General features: G+C 45.6%; 1 protein-coding gene across 1 annotated transcript in view; it reads right to left on the bottom strand.

Annotated features, from left to right (window-relative positions):
• The window catches only part of CCDC171 (coiled-coil domain containing 171), an 849190-nt gene that overhangs the window by 496133 nt on the left and 342312 nt on the right, over positions 1-10745 (bottom strand).

Here is a 10745-nt window from a genome sequence, read left to right as displayed (position 1 = left end):
AAGTCTCTGTCTGCAGCCCATACCGTATCTTATAGAGGCTGCTCTCTAAGCAGCTGCCGGAGTGTGATGTCAGAGCTCAGCTCACTGCTCCATGTCTAAGTGCTGCTAGAGACTGCGCCACCCAGTGGCACTTAAGTCTCTTTGCAGCCCATACAGATCCTATTAGAGGCTGCTCTCTAAGCAGCTGCCTGAGTGTGACGTGGGTGTCAGAGGCTCAGAGCTCACTGCTATTGGAGGCTTGCTCTAGTAGGACTGGCGGGAATCAAGGACAAGAAGAGAGAAGAGACCGGAGAAGACAGAAGAGCTGAGTGCTGAGCCTGACAGTGCTGAGATGATGGACCTGCCCTGGATAACGGTAAGTAAAGTATTTTATTGCCCTGTTTGTGAGCCAGGCAGCCTACAGGTCTACAATGACAATCTAGAGAGAGTAAGTTACACTATGGTACTGTACTGGTGCTGGTGTAATTTTATTTTCTCAACTTTTTTTTTTCAACTTTTTTTTTTTTCTTGCGACCCCCCCTCCCCCCCCCGCGGCCCCCCTCGCCCCCCCCTCACCCCCCCGCGGCCCCCCCTCGACCCCCGCGCCCCCCCCCCCCTGGTACATGACAGTTTTAAATCAGAGCATTGCCTTGGTAACCTGGGACAGCACTCTGATTTCAAACTGTCATTTCCTGCTGAGAGGGAAAGAAGCTGCCTGTGTGTGTGTAATGCAGTTGCCCGGTGCCATAGTGTGAAGTGCTCAGTCAGACAGTGTCACCATGTCTAGCAGAGCTGCAGATTAAAGGTATGTGCACTGCTCAATTTGCTTGGGAATGGTACACCACTGCTGACTTCAGAACCTCCATTTCATCCCCTGTGTCTCCCCCACCCCTCCTCCCCTGTGTCTCCCCCCCACCCCCTCTCCCCTGGGTCTCCCCTCCACCCCCCCTCCCCTGGGTCTCCCTCCCACCCCCCTCCCCTGTGTCTCTCCCCCCCTCCCCTGTGTCTCTCCCCCCCTCCCCTATGTCTCTCCCCCCCTCCCCTATGTCTCTCCCCCCCCTCCCCTATGTCTCCCCCTGTATGTTTCTCTCCCCTCTGTCTCTCTCTCTCTCCCCTCTGTCTCTCTCTCTCTCCCCTCTGTCTCTCTCTCTCTCCCCTCTGTCTGTCTCTCTCTCTCCCCTCTCTCTCTCTCTCCCCCCTCTCTCTCTCTCCCCCCTCTGTCTCTCTCTCTCTCTCTCTCTCCCCTCTGTCTCTCTCTCTCTCCCCCCTCTGTCTCTCTCTCTCTCTCTCCCCCCTCTCTCTCCCCTCTGTCTCTCTCTCTCTCTCCCCCTCTGTCTCTCTCCCCTCTGTCTCTTTCTCTCCCCCATGTCTCTCTCTCTCCCCCATGTCTCTCTCTCTCCCCCATGTCTCTCTCTCTCCCCCATGTCTCTCTCTCTCCCCCATGTCTCTCTCTCTCCCCCATGTCTCTCTCTCCCCCATGTCTCTCTCTCTCCCCCATGTCTCTCTCTCTCCCCTCTGTCTCTCTCTCTCCCCTCTGTCTCTCTCTCTCCCCTCTGTCTCTCTCTCTCCCCTCTGTCTCTCTCTCTCCCCTCTGTCTCTCTCCCCTCTGTCTCTCTCTCTCCCCTCTGTCTCTCTCCCCTCTGTCTCTCTCTCTCCCCTCTGTCTCTCTCTCTCCCCTCTGTCTCTCTCTCTCCCCTCTGTCTCTCCCTTTCTCCCTCCTCCTCTCTCTCTCCCCTCTGTCTCTCCCTTTCTCCCTCCTCCTCTGTCTCTCCCTTTCTCCCTCCCCCTCTGTCTCTCCCTTTCTCCCTCCCCCTCTGTCTCTCCCTTTCTCCCTCCCCCTCTGTCTCTCTCCCCTCTGTGTCTCTCTTTCTCTCTCTCCCCCTCTGTCTCTCTCCCCTCTGTCTCTCTCTCCCCACTGTCTCTCTCTTCTCTCTCTCCCCTCTGTCTCTCTCTTTCTCTCTCTCCCCCTCTGTCTCTCTCTCCCCCTCTGTCTCTCTCTCCCCTCTCTCTTCTCTCTCTCCCCTCTGTCTCTCTCTCTCTCCCCCTCTCTTCTCTCTCTCCCCTCTGTCTCTCTCTCTCTCCCCCTCTCTTCTCTTTCTCCCCTCTGTCTCTCTCTCTCTCCCCCTCTGTCTGTCTGTCTCTCTCTCTCTACCTCTCTCTTCTCTCTCTCTCCCCTCTGTCTCTCTATCCCTTCCCCTCTGTCTCTCTATCCCTCCCCCTCTGTCTCTCTATCCCTCCCCCTCTGTCTCTCTCTCTCTCACCGCATCTCTCTCTCCCCCTCTGTCTCTCTATCCCTCCTCCTCTGTCTCTCTCTCCTCTCTCTCTCTCCCTTCTGTCTCTCCCTTTCTCCATCCCCCTCTGTCTCTCTCTCCCCCCTCTCTCTCTCCCTTCTGTCTCTCCCTTTCTCCATCCCCCTCTGTCCCTCTGTCTCTCTCTCTCTCTCTCTCTCTCTCCCCCATCTGTCTCTCTCTCTCCCCTCTCTCTCTCCTCTGTCTCTCTCTCCCCCTCTGTCTCTCTATCCCTCCCCCTCTGTCTCTTTATCCCTCCCCCTCTGTCTCTCTCTCTCTCCTCTCTCTCTCTCTCCCCCCCCCTCTCTCTCTCTCTCTCTCTCCCCCCCCCTCTCTCTCTCTCTCCCCTCTCTCTCTCTATCTCTCCCCTCTCTCTCTCTCCCTTCTGTCTCTCCCTTTCTCCATCCCCCTCTGTCTCTCTCCCCCATCTGTCTCTCTCTCTCCCCTCTCTCTCTCCCTTCTGTCTCTCCCTTTCTCCATCCCCCTCTGTCTCTTTCTCCCATCTGTCTCTCTCTCTTTCTCTCCCTCTGTCTCTCTCTTTCTCCCTCCCCCTGTCTCTCCCTTTCTCCCTCCCCCTGTCTCTCCCTTTCTCCCTCCCCCTCCTTCTCTCCCTTTCTCCCTCCCCCTCTTTCTCTCTCTCTCCCCTCTGTCTGTCTCTCTCTCTCCCCTCTGTGTCTCTTTTTCTCTCTCTCCCCCTCTGTCTCTCTCTCCCCTCTGTCTCTCTCTTCTCTCTCTCTCTTTCTCCCCTCTGTCTCTCTCTCTCCCCTCTGTCCCTCTCTTTCTCCCTCTCCCCCTCTCTCCCCTCTGTCCCTCTCTCTCTCCCCCTGTCTCTCTCTCTCTCTCTCTCCCTGTCTCTCTCTCTCTCTCTCTCTCTCTCTCCCTTCTCTCTCCCCCCTGTCTCTCTCTCTCTCTCTCCCTGTCTCTCTCTCTCTCTCTCTCTCCCCCTGTCTCTCTATCTCTCCCCCTCTGTCTTTCTCTCTCTCTATCTCTCCCCCCCTGTCTCTCTCTCTCCCCTCTGTCTCTCTATCCCTATCCCTCTCTCTCTCTCCCCCTCTCTCTCCTCTCTGTCTCTCTCTCCCCCCCTCTCTCTCTCTCTCTCTCCCCTCTGTCTCTCTCTCTCTCCCCTCTGTCTCTCTCTCCTCTGTCTCTCTCTCCTCTGTCTCTCTCTCCTCTGTCTCTCTCCTCTGTCTCTCTCCTCTGTCTCTCTCTCTCCTCTGTCTCTCTCTCCCTCCCCCTCTGTATCTCCCTTTCTCCCTCCCCCTCTGTCTCTCTCTCCTCTGTGTATCTTTCTCTCTCCCCTTCTGTGTCTCTCTCTCTTCTCTCTCTCTTTTTCTGTGTCTCTCTCTCTCTCTCTCTCTCTATCCATCTCTCTCTCCCTGTCTCTCCAACCCCCTCTGTCTCTATCCTTATGTGTCTCATTCTCCCCCATGGTCTCTTTGTCTTTCTCTCTACCCTCTGTCTCTCTTTGTCTCTCTCTCTCTCCTCTGTCTCTTTGTCTCTCTCTCTCTCCTCTGTCTCTTTGTCTCTCTCTCCCCCTCTGTCTCTCTGTCTATCTCTCTCTCCCTGTCTCTCCCACCCGTTATTACTACTTTCCTTCATTCTCTTGATATCCTTTGATGAAAATCATATCTAAATATGCTCAGTAGCTGCTGATAGGTGGCTGCACAATAGATACCTCATGTGATTGGCTCACCCATGTACATTGCTATTTCTTCAACAAAGGATATCTAAAGAATGAAGGCATATCCTAGCCAGTGCCTCACCTGCCTCTGACCTCACTGCACGTCACTGATTGGTGCACTAGATGTACTAGGGGCCTCCTGTGTGGGCATAACTGGTGTAGACACAGTAGGGGATGATGTAGTATCATGTTTACTCCCCTCATTTGAGGAATCATCTTGGGCAATATCATTATCTGTTGCAATACTGTCCTTACTTTGTTTGGACACTATGGCACAATTATCACATAAATTTAAATGGGGAGACACATTGGCTTTCATACATATAGAACACAGCTTATCTGATGGTACAGACATGTTAAACAGGCTTAAACTTGTCAACAAAGCACAAAAAAACGTTTTAAAATAAAACCGTTACTGTCACTTTAAATTTCAAACTGAAAACACTTTATTACTGAATATGTGAAAAAGTATGAAGGAATTGTTCAAAATTCACCAAAATTTCACCACAGTGTCTTAAAGCATTAAAAGTATTGCACACCAAATTTCAGAGCTTTAACCCTTAAATTAACGGAACCGGAGCCGTTTTTACATTTAACCCCTATACAGTCCCAGAATGAGGCTCTGTCTATAACTAGAAAGGCCCCCATCTGAAAAAGGTGTCCAACACAGTGCCTGCCGTTTTTCTAAACGTTCCCCAAGATTATAATACCAATAATTAGTTAGAATCTGCATAATATGCCTAGTAAAGCAATTGTTTTAGCCCAGAAAAATGTCTACCAGTTTTTAAGCCCTTTTTGAAGCCCTTTATTCTTTTATGTTTAACTAAGAAAATGGCTTACTGGTCCCCATGAGGGGAAATGACAGCCTTCCAGCATTACATGGTCTTGTTAGAAATATGGCTAGTCATACCTTAAGCAGAAAAGACTGCTAACAGTCCTGTGTGGAAACAGCAATTGATTTCAGTTACTGTCTGCTAAAATCATCTTCCTCTTACAAACAGAAATCTTCATCCTTTTCTGTTTCAGAGTAAATAGTACATACCAGCACTATTTTAAAATAACAAACACTTGATAGAAGAATAAAACTACATTTAAACACCAAAAAACTCTTAACCATCTCCGTGGAGATGTTGCCTGTGCAACGGCAAAGAGAATGACTGGGGTGGGCGGAGCCTAGGAGGGATCATGTGACCAGCTTTGCTGGGACTCTTTGCCATTTCCTGTTGGGGAAGAGAATATCCCACAAGTAAGGATGACGCCGTGGACCGGACACACCAATGTTGGAGAAACAGTGTTTAATAAAAGAATTTAAAATACAAAATATATTTCCGCTTAATAGCATAAGCTCTCTCTACGCGTTTCAGCAAAATGTGCCTTTCTCAAGAGCATTCAAAGTTTGAAGAGTAGCTGAATCATCTACATCCTGTCTTATATACCCGCCTCATACAGATGTGAGGGGTGGTTTACAATAGTGATTTCATGCTGGTGTGAAAGAAAAATATGGCTTTTTTAAATAAGTAAATTTCAGTATGTGTCTATATTGGCTTAAACATCGAGCGTAAAAATACTTGACCTAATAAACTTGTTTGTAGATCACGCAAGTTAACATACTAAAATAGATACAATTTATGCAATAAATTGTATAGATAATATTGCAACATGTTTACTTTTGTGTCTAACTGATGGTTAACATCAGATATCATATTGTCTGTACTTTTTTTCGCTATAAGAGAGTCCCCTTCTCATAAGAAGTGGGATGAAACGGGGACTCTCTAATGGAGAAAAAAGTACAGACAAACGATATCAGATGTTAACCATCAGTTAGACACATAAGTAAAAATGTTGCAATATAATCTATACAATTTATTGTATAAATTGTATCTCTTTTAGTATGTTAACTTGTGTGAATAACAAACAAGTTTATTAGGACAAGTATTTTTATGCTCGATGTTCAAGCCAATATAGACACATACTGAAATTTTTTTAATTTTTTTTTAAAATCTTTTTCTTTCACACAAGCATGGAATCACTATTGTAAACCGCCCCTCACAACTGAAAGGTAATTTTAAGATAGTGAGAGGCAAGTATATAAGACAGGATGTAGATGATCATTTCATTCAGCTACGCTTCAAACTTTGAATGCTCTTGAGAAAGGCACATTTTGCTGAAACGTATAGAGTGAGCTTATGCTATATTAAGCTGAAATATATTTAGAATTTTAAATTCTTTTATTAAACACTGTTTTTTACTACATCCTGTTCTTAGAATGTGTCCGGAGGAACTACAGATATACCTGACACGGCAAGACATCCTGTGAGTACTTTCCTTTTAGTAACCTTGGTGTCTTGACTGTATTTCACTATTGTGGGATATCCTATTTATCGAGAAACACATCAGAAGAAATCTAGATCTAAAGGAGGGTTGGAAGCAACACCATTTTCCATATTTGTAATGCCTAGTATTAACATCAAAAAAGTCTAGATTATATTACCAAGTTGTAAAGTTACAACTGCAATATAATAAACACACTATTTTTCTAAACCGGGTACGTTTAGAATAAGAACCTTAAAAAAAAAAGAGGCGCAGCCAGAGACCAGTATTTGTGTTCAACCAAGAGAAAGAGTAATGGCTTGTGTAGAGCTCTTGCTTTAAAGGCATCGGGAGGCGGAATTGAAAATAAGAGAAGGGGGCATTGACCCGAAGTCAAACAAAAAAAATTATATAACAAGGATATGAAAGAAGTAATCAAGCACTGTATATTTTGTATAAAAAAGGTTTAAGTTAATATTTAAATATAAATTTAAAAAAATAATAAAATAGGTTTACTGTATATCTATTTAAATTGCACTGCTTATAGTGTGCTACAGATAATGCCACTTTTTCCATCAATCAATAAATGCCCATAGGTATTTGTTTACATACCCACTCAAACCACCCATAGTCCACAGATATGTTTTTGTTCTCTTACTTGTAGGTGGGCAGCACAGCAAATCAGAAGCTGCACTACCACTTCTGATGCTTGATGCCTGTAAATGATGGGTAGAATGATGAGCTGTGATGGGAGTGCTAAAAGCACATTTATCAATAGATGGGATCATTAACATTCATTCTATTACACTTTATGCAGTATAATTAAAGGGACACTAACCCTTAAAAAATACTGCAAAGCATCCAAAGCCCTTTAGTAACATAATACATGTGGTTACTGTTAAGTGAATAACAGAATTTATGCTTACCTGATAAATTACTTTCTCCAACGGTGTGTCCGGTCCACGGCGTCATCCATTACTTGTGGGATATTCTCCTCCCCTACAGGGAAAGGCAAGGAGAGCACACAGCAAGAGCTGTCGATATAGCTCCCCCTCTGGCTCCGCCCCCAGTCATTCGACCGACGGTTAGGAGAAAAAGGAGAAAACTATAGGGTGCCGTGGTGACTGTAGTGTATAAAGAAAAAGAAAAAATTTTCAAACCTGATTAAAAAACCAGGGCGGGCCGTGGACCGGACACACCGTTGGAGAAAGTAATTTATCAGGTAAGCATAAATTCTGTTTTCTCCAACATTGGTGTGTCCGGTCCACGGCGTCATCCATTACTTGTGGGAACCAATACCAAAGCTTTAGGACACGGATGAAGGGAGGGAGCAAATCAGGTTACCTAAACAGAAGGCACCACGGCTTGCAAAACCTCTCTCTCAAAAACAGCCTCCGAAGAAGCAAAAATATAAAATTTGTAAAATTTGGCAAAAGTGTGCAGAGAAGACCAAGTCGCTGCCTTACATATCTGATTAACAGAAGCCTCGTTCTTGAAGGCCCATGTGGAAGCCACAGCCCTAGTGGAGTGAGCTGTGATTCGTTCAGGAGGCTGCCGTCCGGCAGTCTCATAAGCCAATCGGATAATGCTTTTCAGCCAGAAAGAAAGAGAGGTAGCAATAGCTTTTTGTCCTCTCCTCTTACCAGAGTAAACGACAAACAAGGATGATGTTTGTCTAAAATTCTTTGTTGCTTCTAAATAGAACTTTAAAGCACGGACTACATCTAAATTGTGTAACAAACGTTCCTTCTTTGAAACTGGATTCGGGCACAGAGAAGGAACAACTATTTCCTGGTTAATATTCTTGTTGGAAACAACTTTTGGAAGAAAACCAGGCTTGGTACGCAAAATAACCTTATCTGAATGGAACACCAGATAGGGTGAATCACACTGCAAAGCAGATAATTCAGAAACTCTTCTAGCAGAAGAAATAGCAACCAAAAACAGAACTTTCCAAGATAGCAACTTGATATCTATGGAATGTAAGGGTTCAAACGGAACCCCCTGAAGAACTGAAAGAACTAAATTTAGACTCCAAGGAGGAGTCAAGGGTCTGTAAACAGGTTTGATTCTGACCAAAGCCTGTACAAAAGCTTGTACCTCTGGCACAGCTGCCAGTCGTTTGTATAACAAGACAGATAAAGCAGAAATCTGTCCTTTTAGAGAACTCGCTGACGATCCCTTAGCCAAACCTTCTTGGAGAAAGGAGAGGATCTTAGGAATTTTAATCTTACTCCAGGAGAATCCCTTGGATTCACACCAACAGATATATCTTTTCCATATTTTATGGTAAATCTTTCTAGACACAGGTTTTCTGGCTTGGACCAGAGTATCTATCACTGAATCTGAAAACCCACGCTTGGATAAAATCAAACGTTCAATTTCCAAGCAGTCAGCTGCAGAGAAATTAGATTTGGATGTTCGAATGGACCTTGTACTAGAAGATCCTGTCTCAAAGGTAGCTTCCATGGTGGAGCCGATGACATATTCACCAGGTCTGTATACCAAGTCCTGCGCGGCCACGCAGGAGCTATCAGAATCACAGAGGCCTTCTCCTGTTTGATCCTGGCTACAAGCCTGGAAAGGAGAGGGAACGGTGGAAACGCATAAGCTAGGTTGAACGACCAAGGCGCCACTAATGCATCCACTAGAGTGGCCTTGGGATCCCTGGATCTGGACCCGTAGCAAGGAACCTTGAAGTTCTGACGAGACGCCATCAGATCCATGTCTGGAATGCCCCATAATTGAGTCAACTGGGCAAACACCTCCGGGTGGAGTTCCCACTCCCCCGGATAGAAAATCAGACGACTCAGATAATCCGCCTCCCAGTTGTCTACTCCTGGGATGTGGATTGCAGATAGGTGGCAGGAGTGATCCTCCGCCCATTTGATGATCTCGGATACCTCTCTCATTGCCAAGGAACTCCTTGTTCCTCCCTGATGGTTGATGTAAGCTACAGTCGTCATGTTATCTGACTGGAATCTTATGTATCCGGCCTTCGCTAGATGAGGCCAAGCCCGGAGAGCATTGAATATCGCTCTCAGTTCTAGGATGTTGATCGGGAGAAGAGACTCTTCCCGAGACCATAAACCCTGAGTTTTCAGGGAATCCCAGACCGCGCCCCAGCCTAATAGACTGGCGTCGGTCGTGACAATGACCCACTTTGGTCTGTAGAAACTAATTCCCTGAGACAGGTGATCCTGTCTACTGGAGCATGCACAGTTGTAATGGTCTTAAATGAATTCGAGCAAAATAGAGAGAAGAACTTGACAAGCGTTTAGAAGCTTTGACTTTCTGACTTCTGTCAGGAAGATCTTCATTTCAAAAGAATCTATTATTGTTCCCAAAAAGGGAACTCTTGTCGACGGAGACAGGGAACTCTTTTCTACGTTCACCTTCCACCCGTGAGATCTGAGAAAGGCTAGAACAATGTCTGTATGAGCCTTTGCCTTGGAAAGAGACAACGCTTGCATTAGAATGTTGTCCAGATAAGGTGCCACTGCAATGCCCCTTGGTCTTAGAACCGCTAGAAGGGACCCGAGCACCTTTGTGAAAATTCTGGGAGCAGTGGCTAGTCCGAATGGGACAGCCACAAACTGATAATGTTTGTCCAGAAAGGCGAACCTTAGGACCTGATGATGATCTTTGTGGATAGGAATATGTAGATACGCATCCTTTAAATCCACGGTAGTCATATATTGACCCTCCTGGATTGTAGGTAAAATTGTTCGAATGGTTTCCATTTTGAACGATGGAACTCTGAGAAATTTGTTTAGAATTTTTAAATCCAGAATTGGTCTGAAAGTTCCCTCTTTTTTGGGAACTACAAACAGATTTGAGTAAAAACCCCTGAACGTGTTCCACAGTTGGAACTGGGTGCAGGGACGCCATCAGGGGGTGACAGGGGTGACTCCTGTCAGGGGCCCAATGAGCCAGGGGGGCCCCATGAGGCAAGAACTAAAAAAAAAAAAAACTTTTTTTTTTTTTTTTTAAATTTGGTCAGCCACCAGTGGGTACTACAGCAGAGTGCTAATTGAGCATGGGAAATGTTATTACAAGGAGTAAAGTATTAGCATTTGAGAGGATTTCTTAGTGTGCACTAAACCACTATGCACAGTGTGAGACAGACTTGGCACTTTGTACAGTGTGTGCCTGAGTCAGACGGCAGATCACTTTCATTTGCAGAGGAGGTAGTACTTACTTAGCAAATGTTTTTTATTTCTTTGTGCAATTTTGGATTGTAACTTCAGTGTGGTAGTAACACATTTTTTTAGCAGCAGTGTATTTATGATTATTTGACAATGCTGTAGAAATTCTATATTTAAAACCATGCAGAAATGTTTCCTCCTCAATACACAAATGGTATATGCCATTTTAGCAGATATGCATTATATATATATATATATATATATATATATATATATATATATATAAACATTCCAGTTTACTGCCCCTTTATGCAAGGACTTTCCAGATGCAAGGAGGCA

Source organism: Bombina bombina, chromosome 2, assembly GCF_027579735.1.
Source record: "Bombina bombina isolate aBomBom1 chromosome 2, aBomBom1.pri, whole genome shotgun sequence".
NCBI classification, from domain to species: Eukaryota; Metazoa; Chordata; class Amphibia; order Anura; family Bombinatoridae; genus Bombina; species Bombina bombina.
This window is presented reverse-complemented; position numbering and strand designations above follow the sequence as displayed.